General features: G+C 45.9%; 1 protein-coding gene across 1 annotated transcript in view; it reads left to right on the top strand.

The window, feature by feature from the left end:
* SYN3 (synapsin III) overlaps window positions 1-25,192 on the top strand; it is a 475,640-nt gene that overhangs the window by 4,072 nt on the left and 446,376 nt on the right. The window lies entirely within an intron of this gene.

Raw genomic sequence — 25,192 nt, 5'->3', positions numbered from 1 at the left:
AAGTAGTGGAAGGCTGCACTTAGTAGGGAGTTGTTGAGTTAATTCATTTTTATTTATTTATTTTATTTTATTTTTTTTTTTTAGAGTTAATTCATTTTTAAAACACTGATAGCTTAACTAAATAGTCTGGACTAAGGCTGCTTTACTTAGGCACCAAGTGGACAGGTAATTTGAAGGATACTGCAAAGAAATCAAAGTATGCACCCAAGTTTAATGCATTAGGAATCTCATCACTAAATGTTCATCTCTTGGGTTTAATCACTGATCATTTAACAGTTATTTGTGGAACTCTCATCTTGTGGTAGGCAAGGCGCTAGGTGCTGAGGATGTATTGATAAATGGTACAGACAAGATTCCTAGCCTCGTGGATCTTATATTCTGGTGGGAAATATAAAGTGCATACAGATGTGAGTTAGTGATGTGTGCTATGACTTAAAATGTAAACAGTATAAGGGCAGGGGAAAAATGCCATTATAGAAAATTCAGTTTAAGAAGGTCTCTCTGAGAAGTTGACAATTTGAGCAGAGGCATGGAGGAAGTTTGGAAGTGGGTTTTGGAAATACCTGTGGGAAAGAATTTCAGGCAGAGGGAACAGCAGGGGAGCCTCAGGGTAGACAGAGAGAGACACAAAAGGAAGAGTTTGAGAAGATGTGGCCTGAGAGGTATCTGAAACCAGCACTGGTGGAACTCATGGCTGTGGAGAGAAGTTTGGATTCTGTTCTAAGTTGGAGGGTTTTTTCTTTTAATTTTTGCTATTTATCTATATTTTCAGCTGTGCTGGGTCTTTGTTGCCACATGTGGACTTCCTCTAGTTGCAGCAAGTGGGGGTTACTCTCTGGTTTGCGGTGCACAGACTTCTCACTGCTGTGACTTATCCTGTTGTGGAGCATGGGCTCTAGAGCACAGGCTCAGTAGTCCTGGCTCATGGGCTTCGTTGCTCCACAGCACGTGGAATCTTCCTGGAGCAGGGAGTGAACCCGTGTCCCCTGCATTGGCAGGCAGATTCTTAACCACTGGATCACCAGGGAAGTCCCTCAGTTGGAGGTTTTGAACCAGGAGGTTACATGATTTGACTTCTTTCAATCACTTTAATTTTTTTAAATTGCTGTATGGTAAAGTAGACTTTGTCTTGGTGTACAGTTCTATGACTTTTAACAGATGTATAGATTCATGGAACTACCAGCACCTCAGTGAAGATACAGAACTGTTTCTTTATCAAAAACATCCTTCCTGTTCTCCTTTTATAACCACGAATACCCCACTTCCGACATTTGGCAACTACAGCTGCGCTTTCCATCACTACCATTTTGTCCTTTTGAGAATGCCAGATAAGTGGAGTCATACAGTCTAACCTTCTGAGGCTGGCTTCTTTCCCTCAGCGTGAGGTCTTCATGATTCATTCATGTTGTTGGGTATATCCAGAGTCTGTTCATTCTCATCGCTGACTAGTGTTCCATTGAATAGACATATCACAGTTTGTCCATCCATTCACCCTTTGAAGGATACTTGTTTCCTTTCCAGCTTTTGGCAGTTAGGAGTAGAGTTGCTATTCACATTTGTATTCAGGTTTTTGTGTGAACATACATTTTTGCTTCTCTAGGATAAATAAATACCTGGGAGTTAGATTGCTGGGGCAGATGGTAAATTTACATTCAGTTTTATAAGAAACTGCCAAACTATTTTCCAGCGGGGTTGTAGCATCTTGGCATTTCCTTAAGCAGTGTATAAAAGTTCCAGTTGCTCTGTGTTCTTGTCCGCACTTGGCATTTTCAGTATTTATTTTAGCCATTCTGATCATTTAGTGGTGTCTCACCATGGTTTTAATATGCCTTTCCCTAACGGCAAATGATGTTGAATATCTTTTCATTCATGTATGGTTTTCCCCTCTTCGTGTCCTTTTCAGTCAAGTATCTAGTCAAGTCTCTTACCCATTTTTAAGTTGCCTTTGTGTTTTTTACTCTGAAGTTTTGAGTTTAATTCTTTGTATCTTCTTGATGTCAGTGCTTTCTTTATTTGACTGTGTCAGGTCTTGGTTGCAGCACGTGGGATCTTTGCTATGCCATGCGGGGTTTTTCCTTGTGATACACAGACTCTAGTTGTGGTGGATGGGCTTCGGTAGTTGCAGTGTGTGGAACCGGCGTCCCTTGCATTGCAAGGTGGATTGTTAACCTCTGGACCATCAGGGAAGTCCTTCAGTGCTTTCTTGAATATGTGTTTTGTAAATGCTTGATTTATTTTTAAGGAATTATTCTGAATGGTGTGTGAAAAGGAAGTTGTAGGGGATAGGGGTCAAAATGGAAGGCTCAGAGAGTGGACCATTGCGGTAGTCCATGAGCAGAGATGGTGGTAGTTTGGACTAGGGTTATTGGGGTAGAAGAGGTGAAAAGTGGCAAAAAAAAAAACTATTTTAAAAGTGGAACTATCTGAACCCAGTGATGCATGGAATGTGAGGAAAAAGAGGAGTCCAGCATGGTAAGGTTGCTGGAGGTGCTGAGAGTTTAAATATAGTTCAGGCACGTTCCCTGCCCTCAAGAAGCTCATAGTCTGGTGACGGGAGATGTACTGTAAGCAGTTCGACTGGAATATGAGGAGGTGTGCTCTCAAAGTCACATGAAAAGGACTGGGGGAGCCCAGATGACAGGGAAGTTGCTAAGAGACAGTGGTGCAAGGCCAGCTCTCTGGGCTGTAAACTTTAGTGTGTGTTGGGAGTCAGCTGGGGAGGTTGGTAACAATGCAGCTGGCTGGACTCCACCCACTAAAGTAGGAGGCCTGTGGTCAGCAAGCACCACAAATCATTCTGTGTTGGTGCTTGGCTAACTACACTGTAAGAAGCCCCTGGGGGAGCTCACTGGGGTGACTTCACAGCAGTAAGTGTGTTTGAGGCGGGGCGTCACTGTTGAGTAGGAATTCTGACTTGGAGAAAGAGGGAGAAGGGGCAGACAGGCAGAAGGAAAAGCAAAAGCAGAAGCTTGGAGGTGGTAGAAAATAACTGGAGCTGAGAGGAAGTGTAGATTGGGTGATGATGCTGCTGGTTGACCAAGAGTGCATGTCTGTATAGTGATTGGTGGGAGTCATGTGACTTCCTGTGCTCAGTAAGTCTGAGGGGATTGTAGCAACTCATCAGCTCCCCATTTACTAACAAGGGGCCCGCCACAGTGAAGGGTACCAAGCAATCCAAGAGTTAGGTGCGTGGAGGGGCAGCTGTGGTTTCCAAGGCTCTTGTGACACAACCTTTGAGGAAAGCTATGGCTTCAGGGGGGCTTTCTAGGTGGTGCTAGTGGTAAAGAACCTGCCTGCCAGTGTAGGAGACATAAGATGAGGGTTCAATCCCTGGGTCAGGGAGATCCTCTGGAGGAGGAAATGGCAACTCCCTCCGGTATTCTTGCCTGGAGAGTCCCATAGATAGAGGAACCTGGAGGGCTACAGTCCCTAGGGTCACAAGGAGTCGGACATGACTGAAGCGACTTAGCGTGCACACACAGGGCTCCAGTGAACGAGCTGGTGGACCGTGCAGAGGTTTGCGACAGGATGCCCTGTACCCAGCCCTGCCATGAGCCTTCCTCAAAGCCCACCGACTCTGTATCTCCTTGCACATCACCCTGCCTGCTTTCCAAGCATGCCAGAGCCACGTCTTCCTGCAGCCTAACTACCAATTTATTGCACATTCGCTGTGTGCCAAACTGCGTTCAAAGCACTTTACATAAATTAACCCATTTCATTCTCACAGCAGACCTTTAGATGAGATAGAATTATTATCTGTTTCTGGATGAGCAGAGTGAGACACAGACAAATGAATGACAGGCCCAAGGTCACAGTGCTGGGAAATAGAACAGCTGGCTTGGGGTATTAACCCAGGTCGTTTTGACTTCAGAACCCGTGCTTCTAACTGTTACGCTGCATAAACCCTCCAGGGCATCTGCAGAGTATGAGGAGAAGCAGTAGTAGCAGCAGTACCATGCATATCAATAGAATAGCTACTGTATCATGGTTGTGTTAACGGTGTCGTCTTGTCGTCTTAGGCTTATTCTACATGGGGACTATTTCAGCGATAAAGTTCCATGTTATGAAGATTTTTCTTCTCTGATTTTGGCCTTTGGCTTAAAACTTACTATTTTCATTCTTTCTTGTCTAGTTAATAAGAAACAGTATGGAATATCTTTTTTGAGGTTTGAAAGAGCACCACATGAAACATCACGATACATATTACCCCTAAAAGTTGTTTTGTGTGGGAATGTTCACCCTTATCCTAGATGACCCTCGATTATTATGTTTTTAGAGTTCTTCTAAATCTGTCTTTCTGCTCAACTTTCCCTGCTTCCAGTAGATACTGTATTTTCCTCCAGCAAAATTCTGATTTTCCATGTGTTTTTGACTGAAATCAGGGAAGGTAAATGACACTGACAATATACATGCGTTGTTTCCTAAGCAAGAATCAATAGAATCTGACTAATCACCCCCCCACTTGAATGTGGCCCCCAAGAGGTCAGAGATCTGGGGGTTTTTCCACTGTTACATCTCCAGCACCAACTGGAAAGGGTTGGCCCATGGGAGGCGTTCAAAATACATTTGTTAGTCAAAGAAACTGAGTGACTCCATCCCGTATTGTTTCTTCTATGTCCCTAATGTTATAAACTGTTTGAAGACAGGGATTGTACCAGATTCACCTCCACACAATCCCGTAACAGAGCGAAGGGGTTTGTTCTGGGTGTGGGAGTGAATGAGAGGGGTGCTTTGCTACTCTCCTCATCTGTCTCCGTCATAGACAGACACGCACAATCTCCTTCATAGACCACTGCGAAACCCTCCTTCCTGGTCTCCCTGTGTCCAGTTAGGTTTCCTCCAAATCCCATTTCCATAGCATATAGTGTCCGAATTTGTTTTTTTTAAAAACACAGATGTGACCGCGTCACTGCCCTGCTTAAACACAGCAGCTGCTCCTTGCTGTTTGTCCAAGCTCTTCCATACTGTTCTGAGACCCTTCACTCCCAGGAGGCTGAAGCTCCAGCTTCCTCTCCCACCATGGTGCCCTTTCACATTATCTCCACTGACTCCTATCTGCCTGCCTCCCACATGGTCTCGTGTCTTTGCCTCCAGCAGCTCAGGGGTCCTTCTCCATCTCAGCTACTTAAGGTAGGATCCAGAGAGGGGAGAAAGGCTGAGTTCTAGCCTGACTCCTAGCCAAGATTCCTCACTTGACTCCTGTAAAACGGGATGTCTCCTGCCTGGGGCGGGGTCTGGGGGGCTGTGGGATCACCGGATTCCTTCCTCCACCCCTAACCCCCTTCTGCAAGGAAGAAGATGCCGAAGCACTGAGGGGCAGGGGAGCCGTGGGGCTATTGTCATGCCACGTTCTGAGGCCCATGAAGGTCTCCTCCTTTCCTGAGAAGGACTCTATCTCCAGACGGCTTCAAACCCCCCAGGAAAGGGTTTGAGAAAACCTTTTTGTGATGTAAAAAAAAAAAAGTAAGTGGAGGGGAAAGAGAGCACTGGTGGGCGTGAAGGTGAGTCCAGCTTTCCTTCAGCACTTGGACCAGCCAGTGCAGCGGAAATGACTGTTCTGTGTGGGGGCTGGAGGCCGCCACCGTGAACATCTCCATCCACGCTGTGCAGAAACCTCCCCTGGGCTGCCAGTGACAGCAGGAGAGAAACAGAGGGCCGAGCTCTGGAAGGAGTCACGGTGGCTGCCCGGGGATGTCTCGGTGGAAATCTGATGCCAGGATAGGAAGGCTGTGCTTCCCGTGGGTACGTCCCCCTGCCTGTCACATGCCATCATCAGTCCTGGGGTATCAGCGCCTGGCCTGCGGGGCATTACTGCTGCTTGGCTGAGGCCAGCCGCTTCCCCAGCTCGGTTGCTCCTGAAGAGGGAGGAGTAGGGAGGAGAAACAATCAGACACAACTGGTGGTTAAAGGCCTAGACTCTGGAATCAGACCAACCTTGTTAGACTTCTGCAGCTTCTCTGCTGTGTGACCTCAGGCAGGTGACTGAGCCTTTCTGAGCCTTGGGTGCTTCAGCTCTGAAATAAGGATACTAGAACCTCGTAGGATTACTAGGAGTATGGGACACAGTGAAGGTGCAGGTAAAGTGCTTAGTGGAGTGTCTAACGTGTAGCAAGAATTCTGCCCATATTACTAGTATCAGTGGAGGCTGACAAGCACTGTTAGAAATCAGGATAAGAGAAGGCAGAGAAAGAAAGCACTTGTCTGTGTCTAGCTCTTTCTCTTGAAAGTGAGAATCAGAAAATGTGCATCTGAGTTCTTCAGATCTGAGCTCCTCCTCTTAGAAATGAGAGAAACTCCTGGGTGGAGGAGTGACGGAGTGACGTGTGGGGCCACATCCTGACCCCACACTGAATCATGCTGACTACTGGGCAATTTATTGTGCCCTTCTGGCCCTCAGTTTCCTCTGTGTGAAAAATGGATAATAACGAGATTCAAGTTAGGACTAATTGATTTAATATATAAATAGGGCTTAAAACAGTACCCGACACACAGAAAGCATTGTATAAATACTATATGTTTATAATATTGTTGCCGTTATATTTTACTGTTGCTGTGATTACTGTTAATGTTATTGCTGTGAACTGCTATTACTTTTGTTATTACTACCATCACCATCATCGTCATTATTGTTGTTCAGGTCACACAGGGAGTCCATGGCGGTAGCTCCCACCTCTTTTAGTGAGAATCTGTGCTAGCGTTGCCCTCACCTGGTCCTTTATGCGAGCATGAGGCTGCCGGGGTCTCTATCCTGCAGGAGCAAGGACGGTGTCACCATAATTGCAGCTGAGCCCGCTGTTCCTGGAACTTTCTGAGCCAGTGCCAGGACTCAGGCTCCCCAAGGTGAAGGACACTGCAGAGGCTGCCAGAGTGCTGCCTGGTAGGTGCCAGGCTCTCATGGAGCACTCCATTGATACTGATGTCAGGATTATTGGGAGGAGGGGGGCCAGCAAACCAGGGTATCACGTGGTTGAAGGGCTGCATCTGGAGACAGACTAGACTGATATAGTACAGGATGTCCTGCCAAATCCTGAAATCCCTGAGCCTCAGTTTCCTCACCTGTAAAATGGGGCTAAGAGTTGTATTTGCTTCACAGGGTTATGTGAGGATTAATCAAGTAATGCTTGTAATTAAATTAGCTTAATGCTTGAGTAAGCAGTCAGCCACGTAGTGGTTATTAGTATTTTTAATTTAGGAGAAAAGTATTCCCTGGAGAGGGTGAAATGAGTAGTTGGCAAGTAGGCACTAAATGCCTAAGAATCTTGTATTTCAATAGTGATATTGGTGGAGTCATTAAAAAAAAAAAAAAAACAACCACCAGCTGAAGACTTGGTGACCTGGACTTGCCCGGCCACTACCTTGCTGAACACACACAGGTAGGTCACTTCCTTGTGCATACCTGCTTTCCACATCAGGCAACAGAGTCGTGAGAGCAGGGGCGCCATGGTGCGCGGTTCTGTGTGGTTTCACAGGCAGCCCCGCCTTCCCAGGTCCAGCCCTCCAGGTGGTTGTTTCTGCCAGGATATCGCCCACACCCTCCCTGGAGTCCGGGGATCCTGGAGTCCTTCGACAGAGGATTACTGAGTTCTCAGGGTGCCAGTCTTGCATCTGGGTCCTATGTGAGGTGCCAGGAGAGGGCTGAGGGGGTCCGGTCTGGCAGGAAAACCATTCCCAAGATAAAGAAGATGCCACAGGAGGATGGAAGGAGATTGGGGGTCCAGGGTGAACATGAAATGATCAGAGAAGAGCTCTGGGACAGTGGCATTGGACTTGAGAGCTGGATGGCAAGGCTGAGCTGGGAAGAACATTCTGGGCAGAGGGAACGGGCAAAGGGAACAGCATGTGCAAAGGCCTGAGGGCAGGGTGTGGTGCTGGGGAAGGAGGCTGGCTTGTTTGGGAGACAGGAAGGTGGGCGGTTTGGTGCAGAGACTGAGTGTGAGGGAAGGTCCCAGACGATGTTGGCCCGCAGGCTTTGAAAGAAGCTTGAATGCCATCCACAATGAGGGCAGGAGTCTGAGCTGGGGAGCAGGTGGGGAGACAGGGAGGCCAGAGGAGAGCTTCTGGTTTGGTGCAGGAAGGCAGTTTGGTGCAGGTGAGGGATGAGGGCAGCTCACGCACTGACAGTGATGGTGGAGTTGAAAGAAGTAGATGGATTCAGAGGCTTCCTTGGGGATAAGAGCTGGTGGTGGCCTGGATGTGGGAGGCTCTATGGGGAGGAATCCCAGCATCTCTCCACGCTTCTAGCTTAAACCACTGGATGGGGTATCTGCTGAAATGAGGAAGCTGGAAAAGGGACAGTTTGGGTGGGAGTGAAAAGTGAAAGTGTTAGTCGCTCAGTCATGTCTGACTTTGTGATCCCACAGACTGTAGCCCGCTAGGCTCCTCTGTCCCTGGGATTCTCCAGGCCAAAATACTGGACTGCGTTGCCATTTTCTTCTCCAGGGGATCTTCCCAGGGATTGAACCCAGGTCTACCTGCACTGCAGGCAGATTCTTTATTGCGGGGGTGAGATGGCAGGAAATCAGGAGTTTGGGTCTGGACCTCATACATTGAAGATGCCTCATAGCACGCCGTTGCTCTGCAGAGGGAACTTGCTAAATTCCTCATTAGAGTAGCACCTGGCCACCAGAAGCACCGCCAGGCTGGCCGTCTGCCCCGAGGAAGCTCGAGCGGAGGCTGTGGGAGCTGAATGAAGGTGATGACTGCTACAGTGGCTACAGCCTGCGCCCTCTCTGTCTCCCGGACTGCTTCTGTCTTAATCTCTGTCTCTGTCTTCCCCTGTCTCTCTGTCTCTATCTCTCTCTGTATCTCTTGGTCTCTCTATTTCTCTCTCACTCCCTCTGTGTGTGTGTCTCCTTTTTTAAACTCTATTATTGGAGTATAATTGCCTTGCAATGTTGTGCTAGTTTCTGCTGTGCAACAGTGTGAACCAGCTATAGCTATACATATCTCTGTCTTTCTGCCTCTGTTTCTCTGTCTCCCTCCTCACCTGTGAATACCTTCATCCACGTGTTCTAAGTGACTGGTGTTTCTCTCCGTGTCAGCCCTTCTTTTGTATCCTCAGGTATGCTGCAGACCTGAGCAAGCCTCCCGAAGGTCTCCTTTGTCTCTAGGAAGGTTCTTTATTTAGCTCCACGTGTTTTCTGACCCAGTGGACGGGAATGCGGCGGCTGGTTCCCGGACCTTGGCCATGCTGGTGTCTCTCCTTGACTCTGGGTACCCGGTGCTGCCTGCCACCATCTCTAATGCTAGACTTGGTCCCTACCCCACACCCATAGTGATGGGTGTGTGCCGGCCTCTGATGAGAGCCTTAGTCCTCATCAGTTGGTGAGAATAGTCAGGAAAGCCTCCTCAGAGGAGAAGGGGATAAGCCGAGTCAGAAGTAACCAGCTGGAGGATATAGGAAAGCAAAGGGAAGGTCATGCCAAACAGAGGAGACAGGGGTGTGACACCACTGTGTGGGAGGCAGGGCAGAGAGGAGGGGGAGCCCCAAGGGCATCTGTGTAACTGAGCTAAGGTGAAGGTGCCCAGGAAGACAGATTTCAGGCTCAAAGAACCCCAAGGGACCATGATGTGATGAAAAATCAGTAGATCCCAGACAGACCTGGGTTTGGATCCTGATACCGTGAAAGGGCAGTGCTGCCTAATGGTTACCGTGGTGCCCACCAGAGCTATATCGCCTGGGTTTGAGTCACAGCCCTGCCCCTTGCCAGCAGCGTAACTCTGAGCTTCAGTGTCCACATCTGTCAGCACAGGTGAGAACAGCACACCTGCCTCGTAAGGCTGAAGGAAGGGTGGCGTGGGTTCATAGGGACAGGTGCTGAAGGCAGTGCCTGACAGCCTGTAATGGTCATTTATAAACTGAATACATTTCTTGTTGTCATTGGACTTCGGTTTCTTCTGTGAAATGGGGATGATTGTACGTCCTGGGCAGGGTGCTTGTGAGGCTTAAGCACCATCTGCAGGCCATCTGCCTGCAGTCCCTGGCTCCCCACAGGGACTCAGGCAGTGGTGGCCACCGCCACCAGCACTACCCTTATCATGGTCGTTATGCTTCCCTGGCGGCTCAGACGTAAAGCGTCTGTCTGTCTGGACACTTGGGTCCGATCCCTGGGCCAGGAAGATCCTCTGGAGAAGGCAATGGCAACCCACTGCAGTACTCTTGCCTGGAAAATCCCATGGACAGAGGAGCCTGGTAGGCTGAAGTCCATGGGGTTGCTGAGAGTCGGACACGACTGAGCGACTTCATACTTCCATGCCGGCTGGTTTTGCAAAGAGTTCTGGCTCACTTACTCCCTCGCTCTGCTTTGCAAACATCACGCGTCACCCAGCCTGGAGACTGGAAGTGAAGTGCTGTCTGACAGGGCCACAGCAGTCCTGGAGGCCTGCCTGCCTCTTGCTGGGCAGCAGTGAGGCAGATGCTCTTCTGGCCATGCTGGCAGCTGTGTTGTTTGCTTTTTCCCAGATGATGGAAGAGGCCAACACGGGGTACTGCCTGAAGCTGGTGCAGATTAGCATCACACAGCTGACTCTGGCGGAGAAGGCGATGGCACCCCACTCCAGTACTTTTGCCTGGAGAATCCCAGGGACGGGGGAGCCTGGTGGGCTGCAGTCCATGGGGTCACACAAGAGTCGGACACGACTGAAGTGACTTGGCAGCAGCAGTAGCAGCTGACTCTGGGCCAACCCTGACAGGGATACAGCTGTGATCAGCGCAAGGAGATCCTGATACCATTCCGCGCTCCATTTTCTCCATTCACTTGGAGTTGAGACTGGATAGGACAGGGCTTCGGAGAAGGCAGTGGCACCCCGTTCCAGTACTCTTGCCTGGAAAATCCCATGGATGGACGAGCCTGGTAGGCTGCAGTCCATGGGGTCGCTAAGAGTCCGACTGAGCAACTTCACTTTCACTTTTCACTTTCATGCATTGGAGAAGGAAATGGCAACACACTCCAGTGTTCTTGCCTGGAGAATCCCAGGGACGGGGGAGCCTGGTGGGCTGCCGTTTATGGGATCGCACAGAGTCGAACACGACTGAAATGACTTAGCAGCAGGACAGGGCAGGTTCCTGGGTGTCACGCTTGGGTTCCCCGTGTGCCTGTCTGTCTGTCATCTAGTCTTTGTCTTAGGAAGGCAGCATGGGGTATTTAAAACTGGACCCAGTTTAGAATGAAAAAGCCTAGGAATTACATTGTGCAATATGTCTTCCAAACCACTTGTGGTTTTTACTGTATTTTACAGTAAGTTAACATCACTAGAAATTTCCTAAGTTTACTTTGCAGGGCATACCATGGGCAGCAGTGAGAGGGGCCAAAGATGACCATTTAGCTCCAGATTTCAGGTTGTTTGTATTTTTGACAATGACCTTCAGAGGAATGTCTTGATAACTCAGAGACAAACCCGTATGATGGTCGGATAACACAAAGCCTACGTCCCAGTCTCGTTTGCTAAATGTCAATATTCACGTACATGAACATTTTTTGTGACTCTCCTTTGGCATTTCTCTATTTGGATGTATGTCAAGGTGGGGAGGGTGATTTCTTTTTTTCTTTTTTTTTATTAATTGATTTTTATTGGAGTATAGTTGCTTTACAATGTTGTGTTAGTTTTTTTCTATACAGCAAAATGAATCAGCTGTCCATATACATATATCCCCTCCTTTTTTTAGTTCCTTCTCATTCAGGTCAACGCAGTGCTACAAGTAGAGTTAAGTAGAGTTCTCTGTGCTGTACAATATGTTCCCAATGGTCATCTGTTTTATACACAGTATCAAAAGTGTTTATGTGTCAGTCTCAGTCTCCCAGTTCCTCCCAATTCCTCCCATTCCCGGACGGCTTGTGATCAGTCACTTCAGTGCTCCTTGTGATCAGTCACTTCAGTGCTCCACCACTTCGGTTGTGTGTCTGACTGAAGCACAGTGTCTGACTCTTTGCAACCTTATAGGCTGTAACCCGCCAGGCTCCTCTGTCCATGGGATTCTCCAGGCAGGAACAGTGGAGTGGGTTGCCATGACCTCCTCCAGGGGATCTTCCTGACTCAGGGATTGAACCCACATTGTAGGTGGATTCTTTATCCGTGAGCCCCAGGGGGAAGCCCCCTGCCCAGGTGGTTTCTAATAACCTACAAATCCTGTCTCCAAAGCTCCAGTTCTTGGCTGGGGATCCACAGTGTCATACCTGTGGGAACCAGAGTGTTGCCTCTCACAGGAGATCTGGGCCCCTGTGAGTGGATATGAACTCATCAAAGACAGCGCACACTTTCATGTAGTTGTGGCTGGAACAGAGCTCGGAGGATGAAAGGCCTGGCGGATCTGTTATGTGGAAATGGAGCTGTTCCCTCAGCAGATGCATGTTTGACCTTTTTTTCAGGAAGTTAAGCATCTCTCAGCTCTCAACTTGAATGGCACACTCTTTGAGTTCGAAGGCTCACCCACACTGCCTGTGCTCATCAATATATGGATGAAGCTCAGCCCATGTTGTCTCCATGAATTTTTAAACTTTCTGCTCAGGCAGAAGGAGTTTTAAACAGTTGTTAATTACCCAAACTCTGGTTCCAAGTTGGGGAGGAAAAAGAAAAATTTTTCAGCACTCATTAAGCCAAAGATGGTGAGAGAGAATTATGAGTCTTGGTATTTCTTCATAGAGAAGGAGTTAACTAAAAAAATGAAATTGGTTATGCCCTCCTGTTATTCCAACTGTGGCCCAGCTTAGGCTTATATGCATCCACTAGGATGGGTGCTTCCTCTTACACAATTACACATTTAGTCTTCGCAAACAAAAGATAAGGAGGGTTTAATTTTGTTCCTGTTATTTTAAGCAGGTTTACTCAAAAAATATGTATCGAGCCCCGATTATGTGCTAGGCACTTTTCTAAGTGCTGGAGATACATGAACAAATCAGAAAAGAGTCTCTGTTCTTTGGGGGCTTACATTCTATCGGGGAGCAGAGGACCAACAATAAGGAAAGTAAATAGGTAGAGTATGTAGTTTATAGAAGGTGATGCATGCTTGGGAGAAAGGAACAAGTGGAGTAGAGTAAGAGAGATCCAAAGAAACAGATGGCTTAACCTCAGGTGGTCGGGGGAGGCCTCACTGAGAAGGTGACATTTGACCAAAGATCTGAAGGAGATGAGGGAGGAGCCATGCAGGTATCTGTAGGAAGGATGCTGCAGGTGAAGGAACAACCAGTGCAAAGGCAACTGATGATGATCAGGAGGTTCAATTCCTGGAATTTGTCCTTTTCCCGTAATGTTCTAAGAAAGGTACCATGCCTTGAATAGTCCTTATCTGATACCCCCTTGTCAGAGAGCCAGGTATTAGCCGATGAAACATCATGCCAACAACATTTGCAGAGCATGTAAAAAGTTAAAAAGCAATTTCCTGTGGCTCGATGGAACTGTTCTCTACCCTGGTTGTGGTGGTGGCTTCATGAATGTGTTAAAATTCATAGAACTGTACTCCCCAAAAGTCAGTTTTACCCAACGTTATCTTAAAAACATGAACATATTGAAAACCAGTTTAGTGCATTTTATTTCCGTCTGCTTAAAGACATATGGAGTAGGGAGGGCAGAGATTAGCACCTCCATTTTGCAGACCAAGAACCTGTGGCCAAAGTATTACTAAGCTGCCAGAGACAGACTGGGCTTCCCAGGGGGCTGAATGGATAAAAAATCCTCCTGCAATGTATGAGGTGCAGGAGATGCAAGTTCGGTCCCGGGGTCAGGAAGATCCCTTGGAAGAGGGCATGGCAACCCACCACTCCAGTACTCTTGCCTGGAGAATCCCATGGACAGAGGAGCCTGGCAGTCTATAATCCATAGGGTCGCAAAGAGTCGGACATGACTGAAGCAACTGGGCACAAGAGGCAGACCAGGTCTCAAAGTCTGGTCCATCCAAAGCCTGTTCTCATGTGGATCCTGCAGACCCTGCCACACTGCATCCCAAATAAAAGTGGACCACACTGCCAGACCCCCTGGCAATCGGAAAAGTAAAAGTGAAAGTCATTCAATCGTGTCCGACTCTTTGTGACCCCATGGACTATATAGTCCATGGAATTCTCCAGGCCAGAATACTGGAGTGGGTAGTCATTCCCTTCTCCAGGGGATCTTCCCAACCCAGGGATTGAACCCAGGTCTCCTGCATTGCAGGCAGATTCTTTACCAGCTGAGACACAACGGAAGCCCAAGAATACTGGAATGGGTAGCCTATCCCTTTTCCAGCGGATCTTCTCGACCCAGGAATCAAACTGGGGTCTCCTGTATTACAAGCAGATTCTTTACCAACTGAGCTATCAAACACAGCCCAGAAAGCAGTCAGTGTGGTAACAACAGCTAACGCAGGCTGCTCATCCTGTGCCAGTACTGTTCTGGATTCTTTTCATATATTAAGCCACTTCATTTTCACAAGATCCTTTTGAGATACGTACTGTCTCCATTTTAGAGATGAGGAGACTGAGGTACAGTGAAGCTGTGTAGGTAGTAGGTAGCAGAGCTGGGATTAGAGACAGGCAGTGGAGTTTCAGAGTCCATGAGTTTAAGCTTAAGGCTCATTGTCTGTGTCCAGCAGTGTCCAGCACCAGAGTGCTAAAGCTAGGGTCATCCCTAGTGGGGGTTTGGTGGGGGTCTTACACTTGAGGAATCTCTTTTTGTTTTCAGTAAGGCATTTTTTTTTTTAAGTGTAAGGTTCCTAACGACTTGTCAGCAAGGTAGAAAGATTTCTTTATACTCCCTGCCCCATCACATGCACAGCTTCCCTCACTATCAACATCCCCACCAGAGTGGTACATCTGTTACAATTGATGAATCAAAATTGACACATCTTAATCACCCAAGTCCATAGTTTAGAGTCCACTCTTGGGCATTCTGTGGGCTTGGACAAATGCCTAAGGACATGTATCCATCATTATGGCATCATAGAGAGTATTTTCACTGCTATGAGTATTATACTGTAAGTATTTTCACAGATCTTCTGTGCTCTGTCTCTTCATCCTCCCACCAGTGTCAGACCTCATCCCCCTTCCACTTTCCCATCCCCTTCCATAATCCCTGCAGCCACTAGAATGTCATATAGTTGGAATCGCACATAGTACATGGCCTTTGCAGACTGACTTCTTTTGCTTAGTGCGTGGTGCTCAGTGGTGTCTGATTTTTTGCAATCCCATGGACTGTAGCCCGCCAGGCTCCTCTGCCCATGAAATTTTCCAGACAAGAATACTGTAGTGGGTTGCCATTTCCAGCTGCAGGGGATCTTCCCGACCCAGGGATCCAACTTGCATCTCTTGTGTCTCCAGCATCGGCAAGTGGATTCTTTACCACTGCGCCACCTGGGAAGCCCCTTCTTTTGCTTAATCACACGCATTTAAGGTGTCTCTGTGTCTTTTCATGGCTTTTATAGCTCATTTTGTTCTGACTTTCTGGAGCTGGTCCTCAACAAGGGTCCTTCTGCTCAGTATTGTTCGAGCAGCCAGAATGAGATCGAGTTTGGTTTAGAGGCAAAGGAAAGGCTAATCCTTAAATCAAAGGGTGGAGAGGTGCAAGCTTGTGCACTGGAATACACGCCTCTCAAACACGCCACGGGCAGGGCAGCTTTGTAGAGTTTTTGTCCACACGGAGGGAGGCGGAGTTCTTGCCCAGCAGGTGCTGCTGTGCTACTCCCCACTGTTCAGATCAAAATGTGGAGCTCAGTGCTTCTGCACCTGGCCTAGTGTCACCATTTAGAGTGAGGTGCCGAGAGCAGTGCATCTGCACACGGCCCCCTGCCGCCATCCGGAAGTGAGGTGCCGAGGGCCGCCATGTTGAAGTGAGGTGCCGAGAGCAGTGCTTCTGCGCACGGCCCCCTGCCGCCATCCGGAAGTGAGGTGCCGAGGGCCGCCATGTTGAAGTGAGGTGCCGAGAGCAGTGCTTCTGCGCACGGCCCCCTGCCGCCATCCGGAAGTGAGGTGCCGAGGGCCGCCATGTTGAAGTGAGGTGCCGAGAGCAGTGCATCTGCACACGGCCCCCTGCCGCCATCCGGAAGTGAGGTGCCGAGGGCCGCCATGTTGAAGTGAGGTGCCGAGAGCAGTGCTTCTGCGCACGGCCCCCTGCCGCCATCCGGAAGTGAGGTGCCGAGGGCCGCCATGTTGAAGTGAGGTGCCGAGAGCAGTGCTTCTGCGCACGGCCCCCTGCCGCCATCCGGAAGTGAGGTGCCGAGGGCCGCCATGTTGAAGTGAGGTGCCGAGAGCAGTGCTTCTGCGCACGGCCCCCTGCCGCCATCCGGAAGTGAGGTGCCGAGGGCCGCCATGTTGAAGTGAGGTGCCGAGAGCAGTGCTTCTGCACACGCCCCCCTGCCGCCATCCTGAAGTGAGGTACCAAGAGCAGTGTTTCTGCACACGGCCCTCTGCCGCCATCCGGAAGTGAGGTGCCGAGAGTGTGCTTCTGCACACGGCCGTCTGCCGCCATTTTGAAGTGAGGTGCCGAGTGCAGCCATCCTGAAGTGAGGTGCCAAGAGCAGTGCTCTGCACACGGCCCTCTGCCGCCATCCTGAAATGAGGTGCCGTGTGCATTATCTCTGCACACAGCCCGCCAAGCTCTGAAGTGTAGGGTGCAGCCACTTTGCACTGGGAACCCTGGTCTGAAGTGCCGGTTAGGGGGCTTCTGCAGGCAGTTTCCTGTGAGCAAGTGAACACAGACTAAACGCAAAGGAGAAAAAAAGGTTAGATTTTACTTTATTAGGCAGATTCTGTTTTGTTTCTTATACATTGTTAATGGACTTTGCCGGTGAGTGTCTTCTTAGTACTAAATAATATTCACTTGCCTGGATGTACCACAGTCTGTTTATCACTTCTGAAGAACATCTTGATTTCTTCTGAAGTTTTTGCAATTATGAATAAGCATCCTGCTGTAGACATTCTTGTGCAGGTTATTCTTTTGTGTGGACATACATTTTTTAGCTCCTTTGGCTAAATACCGAGGAGCATGATTGCTGGGTAGTGTGGTAGGAGTTTATTAAGTTCTGTAAGAAATCACCAGACTTGCCTCCAAAGTCAGTGTTACCACGCCTTCTCACTGGCCACAAGTGAGGGTTCTTGATGCTCCACATCCTCATCAGCCTCAGGTGTTGCCGGTGTTCCAGATTTGGGCTATTCTCATAGGTGTGTAGTGGTATCTCATTGTTATTTTAATTTGCATTTCCCTGCCGACAGTTGATTTGGGGCATCCTTTTGTGAGCTGATTTGCCATCTGTGTATCTTTGGTGAGGTCTCTGTTAAGGTCACTGGTCCATTTTTTACCTTAGTCTGTGAAACAGACAGTGATAGGATTGATGGAGGGGAGGAGACGATATTAAAGATGTTTTTGGGGACAGAATTGACAGGACCCGGTGACTGAATGGCTGAAACTGCTGAGGCATAAGGAGGAGCAAAAGGTGATATTCAAGTTCTGGCCAAAGTGAGTGGATGGATAGTGGTACTTCTGGGAGGAAGGGGAGGCCGGGTACAAAAAAATCATCTGAGGATGAGCACAGAAATGACTCTGGGTGTCTGTGTCAGTGAGACACCTGTGCAGAGATGTCCACTCTCCTGTCCAGTTCATGATCAGTTTCTTATCTTCATGATCAGTAGCTGGTGCTGCTATTGGGCAGTTCTCACTCTGTGGGGTTGTTTATGCTTTGATGCAAAGCTTGCATCCGTATGATTTATACCTTCTGTTGTGTGGCTCCATTAACAAGTGAGAAGTCTCCATCCTTTTAAAACCTTCACAGAAAAGTCTTCCCACCTGTTACAGTCTCCAAGAAGTAAGCCTGCAAAGTTGCTTTATATTGTTCAGTCACTCCGTCGTGTCTGACACTGTGTGACTCCATAAGCCGCAGCACGCTAGGCTTCCCTGTCCATCACCAACTCCCGAAGCTTGTTCAAACTCATGTCCATTGAATTGGTAAAGCCATCCAACCATCTCGTCCTCTGTCCTCCCCTTCTCTCACCTTCAATCTTTCCCAGCATCAGGAGCTTTTCTAATGAGTCAGCTCTTCGCATCAGGTGCCACAGGATTGGAGTTTCGGCTTCAGCATCAGTCCTTCTAGTGAATATTCAGGGTTGATTTCCTTTAGGATTGATTGGTTTGATCTCCTTGCAATCCAAGGAACTCTCAAGAGTCTTTTCCAGCACCACAGTTTGAAAGCATCAGTTCTTTGGTGCTCAACCTTCTTTATGGTCCAACTCTCACATCCATACATGACTACTGGAAAAGCCATAGCTTTGATTCTACAGACCTTTGTCAGTAAAGTGATGTCTTTGCTTTTTAATATGTTGTCTAGGTTGGTCATAGCTTTTCTTCCAAGGAGCAAGCTTCTTTTAATTTCATGGCTGCAGTCATTGTCCACACTGATATTGGAGCCCAAGTAAGTAAAATCTGTCACTGTTTCCATTTTCCCCCTATCTATTTGCCAAGAAGTGATGGGACCAGATGCCATGATCTTCATTTTTTGAATGTTGAGTTTTAAGCCAGCTTTTTCGCTCTCCTCTTTCACCTTCATCAAGAGGCTTTTTAGTTCCTCTTCACTTTCTGCCATAAGGGTGGTGTCATCTGCATATCTGAGGTTATTGATATTTCTCCCATCAGTCTTGATTCCAGCTTGAATTTCATCCAGCCCAATGTTTTCACATGATGTACTCTGCAGATAAGTTAAAAAAGCAGGGTGACAATATAAAACCTTGATGTACTTACTCCTTTCCCAGTTTTGAATATGTTGCTTTATGATATGTTTTATTTTTCTGTCTGGTGTGCTTCCCTGGTGGCTCAGACAGTACAGAATCCACCTGCAATGTGGGAGACCTGGGTTTGATCCCTGGGTTGGGAAGATCCGCTGGAGGAGGGCATGGCAACCCACTATAGTATTCTTGCCGAAAGAATCCCCATGGACAGAAGCCTGGCGGGCTACAGTCCATGGGAGTTGTAAAGAGTCGGACAGGGCTGAAAAACTAAGCACATGTGGTCACTCGTGCCCTCTAGTGGCCAGTGGTGGCATAGCGTGGGGCTGAGTCCTCACTTGGCCTCTCCTGAATTCTATCCCAGGAAGATTTTATCCCAGGGTCTTCTGATCTGTTCCAATTTGTTTCCTTCCAGAATCTCCCTCACTCCCCCCTGGTCCCACCATCAAATTAAGTTTGTCACTGAAGAGATATCCAGTGTCTAGTGGCACAGGAAATCAGTGACTCACAAAACAGGAAGACACCTTGCAAATCACATAATCCCAACTCCCTTCTTTTATACCTAAGGACCTAAGTGATTTTAACAGCCTCCTAACTTGGCTGTTGCATCCATATACATGCTCTGCAGTCTGTTTTCCACACAGTGGCCAGGCAGACGAGATTATGTCCGCCTCTTGTTTATACTCATCCAATGGTTTACTTTTCACCCTTGGAATAAAATCAGAATTATTCTCAAGATGACCCTTCATGATTTGGCTCCTTTCTACTTCTCTAAACATTTTCTTATAAAAGTCTTCTCCTTATTTTCTGATTGAGCTGACCTTCCTCCTGTTCATCAGATGTAGCTAATACTTTCCTACCTCCGGGCCTTTGCATATGTACTTCCCTTTCCCCTCATCCTTACGTCTCAGCTTAAAAGTCACCTCTCAGAGAAGCCTTCTCTGTTAATGTCTATAACAGCACTCTGTGTTTTGCCCCAGTCCATGAGTTTTTGTCCATTATCTGCCTCCCTTTACCAGATGATAAGCTCCCCCAGGGCCTGCAGTGGAAGAAATTACAGAGTGAGTCTTTAATGAACATTGGAGTTGGTCAAAAAACATAATGCTTCTAAAGGTGGTGGATTCCCGCCGGTGTAAGGTTGACCAGAGTTCCTAAAGAAAAGATCGTTAAATCTCTAAGGTCCCTTCACCTCTATTTGTAAACTTTTCTATCCAGTATTTGAAAGAAATGGAAGATGTTCAGATCCAATAATTGCTCAGTAGCTTGTGTTGGACTAACCCTGTCACGGATGATAATAAATTTTGGATAAATTATTTGAAAGAATCTAATTGAGATTTTTGGAGAGAAATAAAAAGTAGGTGGGATCTGGAGGAGATTTAACCCTTGAAAAAAGGCACCAGCCCCTACTAAGTGAGATTCACATTGATGTGGTTCTTCTCTGTAGAGCACTCCCCAGTCTGTATGGCAGGGAGAAGCTAGAACCAGAGCAGGAAGCTGCAATTTTAATTGATTTGACAGGAAGCAGGCAGAGTCTGGGGCTTCCCAGGTGGCGCTAATGGTAAAGAACCTGCTTGCCAATGCAGGAGATGTAGGAGACATGGGTCGATCCCTGGGTCAGAAAGATCCCTTGGACGAGGGCCTGGTGACCCCTCCAGTATTCTTGCCTGGGAAATCCCATGGACAGAGGAGCCTGGTGGGCTACAGTCCACAGGGTCTCAAAGATTTGGATGGGTCTGAAGCAGCTTAGCAAGCACACATGCAGAATACAGGCTATCAGAGTGGCTAGAAAATAAGGAAATCTAAGGAGATGTCCCCCAATCCATGCTCCCAATAAGATCAGGTGAGGCCTCTATGAAAACTGTATTCCAGTTCAACCCCTCCTTCTGCCCATTTGTGCTTTTCATGCTTGCAGTTATTAATCATGGAAACACTCTCCAATAAACTTTCTGCTTCCAAGTCATCCTGGCAGAGTCAGTTTCCAGGGGAACTTGACTTAAGAACAGTCTAATTGATGTTTATAGAATGTTGTACCCAGCGATTGCAGAATACATGTTCTTTTCAAGTGAAAATGAAGCATTCATCAAGATAGACCATGGTGAGCCATAAAATTAATCTGAGTGGGTGTCAAAGATGTTGAAGGATTAAACCCCTATAGACTGCGTTCATTAATCATAAATGAATCATATTAAGAGCAATAACATTACAATATCTGAAAAAGCACTGGAGTTTGAAAATTAAAGATGTTTAAATAACACATAGGTCAAAAAGAATTAGAAAGAAATAATAATTTTAATTGAATGATAATGTAAATATAACATGTCAGATTTTTGGATTCAGCTAAAGTGGTGCATGGAGGGAAATACATTGCTTTAACTGCTTGTATTAAAAAGAAGAAAAAAAAATAAAAAGAAGAAAGGTTTAAAATTAGTGGTATATTTCCATCTTAAGAATGTAGAAAAAAGAGGAAATTAAAAATCTTACACCCAAAGTAAGAAGAGAGGAAGTAATAAAAAGCAAAAAAAAAAAAAAGTAATAAAAAGCAGATATAGGTGAAATAGAAAACAAATAATAGAGAAAATATAAAAAGCTGCAAGTTGTTTCTTTAAGAGATTAATGAAATTTTTACATTCTTAACACAGATTAATCAAGAGAAAAAGCAAATGACTAGTATCAGGAATATCAGGGGAAATTACTACAGATCGTGCAGAAAATGAAATGTTAATAAATGCTATGAACAACTTTATGCCAATAAATTATACAATTAAAATGAAATGGACAAATTGTTTGAAATCGTATATTGCCAATATTGAAATAATAAGAAACAGAATATGAATAGATTTATAAAAGCATTTGAGGTAATTGTTAAAAACTTTCCAACAAAGAAAAAATCAGCCCCAGATGGCTTCACTGTTGAATTCTGTCAATAAATTAAGGGGGAAAAGAACCCCAATATTACACAAACTTTCAGAAAATTGAAAAGGTAGGGACACTTCAGAATATATTTTTGTAAGGTCAACATTATGCTGGTATCAAAACCTGGCAAAGACATTCACAAAAAAGAAAATCACAGACCAGATTTCTCATGAATATGGACGTAAAAAATCTTCGACAAAATATTCTTGGCTTGAATCCAATGTTATATAAAAAGGGTAATCCACTATGACTAAGTGGGATTTATCCTAGGAATGAAAGATTGGTTTAACATTTGAAAATCAATTAATGTAACTCATCACATTAAGCAAATACGTGATTTTTAAAAACCTTGTTGTTCAGTTGCCAAGTCGTGTCTGACTTTTTGTGACCCCATGGACTGCAGCACACCAGGCTCCCCTCTTCTTCACTATTTCCCAGAGTTTGCTCAAATTCATGTCCATTGAGTCAGTGATGCTATCTAAGCGTTACGTCATTCTCTGCCGCTTTCTTCTCCTTTTGCCTTCGGTCTTTCCCAGCATCAAGGTTTTCTCTAATGAGTCAGCTCTTCCCATCAGGTGGCCAAAGTATTGGAGCTTCAACTCCAGCATCGGTCCTTCCTGTGAATATTCAGGATTGATTTTTCTTTAGGGTTGACTGGTTCAATCTCCTTACTGTCCAAGGGACTCTCAAGAGTCTTCTTCAGCACCACAGTTTGAAAGTATCAATTCTTCGGCACTCAGCCTTCTTTATGGTCCAACACTCACATCCATACATGACTACTGGAAAAGCCACAGCTTTGACTATCCAGACCTTTGTCGGCAAAGTGAAGTCTCTGCTTTTTAACATTCTGTCTAGGTTTTTCATAACTTTCCTTCCAAGGAGCAAGTGTCTTTTAATTTTATGGCCGCAGTCACCATCAGCAGTGATTTTGGAGCCAAGAAAATAAAATCTGTCACTGTTTCCACTTTTTCTCCTTCTATTTGCCATGACGTGATGGGATCAGATGCCATGATCTTTGTGTTTTGAATGTTGAGTTTTAAGCCAACTTTTTCACTCTCAGTCTTTCACCTTCATCCAGAGGCTCTTTAGTTCCTCTTCACTTTCTGCCATAAGAGTGATATCATCTGCATACTCGAGGTTGTTGATGTTCCCCCAGCAGTCTTGATTCCAGCTTGTGATTCATTCAGCCCAGCATTTAGCATGATGTACTCTACATATAAATTAAACAGAGTGACAATTTACAGTCTTGTCTTACTCCTTTCCCAGTTTTGAACCAATCTATTGTTCCATGTTCTGTTCTAACTGTTGCTTCTTAACCTGCATACAGGTTTTTCAGGAGACAGGTAAAGTGGTCTGGTTTAAGAATTTTCCACAGTTTGTTGTGATCCACACAGTCAAAGGCTTTAGCATAGTCAGTGAAGCAGAAGTAGATTTTTTTTTCTGGAGTTTTCCTTGCTTTCTCTATGATCCAACAAATGTTGGCAATTTGATCTCTGGTTCCTCTGCCTTTTCTAAATCCAGCTTGTATATCTAGAAGTTCTGAGTCTACATACTGTTGAAGCCTAGCTTGAAGGACTTTGAGCATAACTTTACTAACATGAGAAATGAGCACAATTATACAGTAGTTTGAACATTTTTTGGCACTGCCCTTCTTTGGTATTGGAATGAAAACTGACCTTTTCCAGTTCTGTGGCCACTGCTGAGTTTTCCAAATTTGCTGGCATATTGAGTGCAGCATTTTAACATCATTTTTTAGGGTTTGAAATAACTCAGCTGGAATTCCATCACTTCCTCTAGCTTTGTTTGTAGTGATACTTCCTAAGGCCCACTTGAGCTCACACTCCAGGATATCTAGCTCTAGATATGACCACACCATCGTGGTTATCCGGGTCATTAAGACTTTTGTATAGTTCTTCTGTGTATTCTTGCCACCTCTTCTTAATCTCTTCTGCTTCTGTTAGGTCTTCACTGCTTCTGTCCTTTATCATGCCCATCCTTGCATAAAATCTTCCCTTGGTATCTCCGATTTTCTTGAAGAGATCTCTAGGCTTTCCCATTGTATTGTCTTCCTCTACTTTTTGGTTTTCATTGAAGTATGCCTTCTTATCTCTTCCTGCTATTCACTGAAACTCTGCGTTTAGTTGGGTATATCTTTCCTTTTCTCCCTTGCCTTTGGCTTCTTTTCTTTCCTCAGCTATTTGTAAGGACTCCTCAGACAACCACGTTGCCTTTTTGCATTTCTTTTTCTTTGGGATGGTTTTGGTCAGTGTCTCCTGCACAGTGCCACGAACCTCCATCCATAGTTCTTCAGGCACCCTGTCTACCAGATCTGATCCTTGAATCTATTTGTCGCCTCCACTGTACAGTCATAAGGGGTTTGATTTTAGGTCATACCTGAACCGCCTAGTGGTTTTCCCTACTTTCTTCAATTTAAACCTGAATTTGCCATGAGGAGCTCATGATCTGAGCCGTAGTCAATCATCTTAATTAATTTAGAAAATCACTTCACAAATTCAACATCCATTTGTGATAAAAACTCTAAGCCAACTAAGACTATAAGGGAACTGTCCCAACCACTATGGGAGGGTTTTGGACAATTTCTTAAAAAGTGAGACATATGTCTGCCCATGACCTAACAAATTAACTTCTAGATATTTTCCCAAAGAAAAAGTCAGTCTCTTGACCAGCCTCTCTGTCTCTTCACCCCAGCCTTTCCCCTTTTTTTGTTTCTCTCTCCACAAAATTACTTAAATAAAACATCCTTAGAGCAATTCTATTCAGAATACCCACCCCAAACTGAAAAACATTTTTTTTTGAAAACATTTCAAACATCCCTCAAAAGGAGAATGTAGTAACAATATATAGTTATTCATCTAGCAGAACACTACTCAGTGATAAAAAAGAGTGACTTGTTACAGACAGCATAGCTGAGTCTTGAAACCATTATGTTGAGGGAAAGAAGCCACGCATAAAGGAATAATACACAATCACATTTATATAAAGCTCAGGAATAGGTAAAATTAACATACAGTGATAGACATCAGCAGAGCCTTTGCTGATGAGGACACGTGGATTGCTAGAAAGGGACACAGAAAAACTTCCTGAGATGACTGGAGTATAACAGATCTTACGCCAGCATATACATATATCAAAACTCCAAGAACTGTGCACTTACGAACTGTGCACTTACTGCATCTCTTAAGTAAATTTTAGCTCAGCAAAAACATAAAAGAATCTCTAAACACAAAATAAACTATAGGTGGGGTCGAATTGTATGATTGAAACCATCATCTTTCTCAGTGAGAAATTTTGATCTTAAATGAATAATTTGGTGTTTTAAAACTTATTTTGCTCTGTTTGGCAAAGGACTTCATTTATTTATTAAGCTGCTGGGCTGTCCTGACAAAATTTCACAGGCTGGCTTAAACAACAGAAATTTGTTTTCTCACAGTTCCAGACGCTGGCAGTCTGAGGTCAGGGTGCCAGAATGGATGGCTTTTGGAGAGAGCTGTCTCCCTGGCTTGGCGACGGCTGCCTCCCCGTGTGTCCTCACATGGCCGAGGAATAGCAAACTCCCTCTCGTCTTTTTTTATGAGGACGTT

This window comes from Capra hircus, chromosome 5 (genome assembly GCF_001704415.2).
Source record: "Capra hircus breed San Clemente chromosome 5, ASM170441v1, whole genome shotgun sequence".
In the NCBI taxonomy this organism is placed as follows: Eukaryota; Metazoa; Chordata; class Mammalia; order Artiodactyla; family Bovidae; genus Capra; species Capra hircus.
This window is presented reverse-complemented; position numbering and strand designations above follow the sequence as displayed.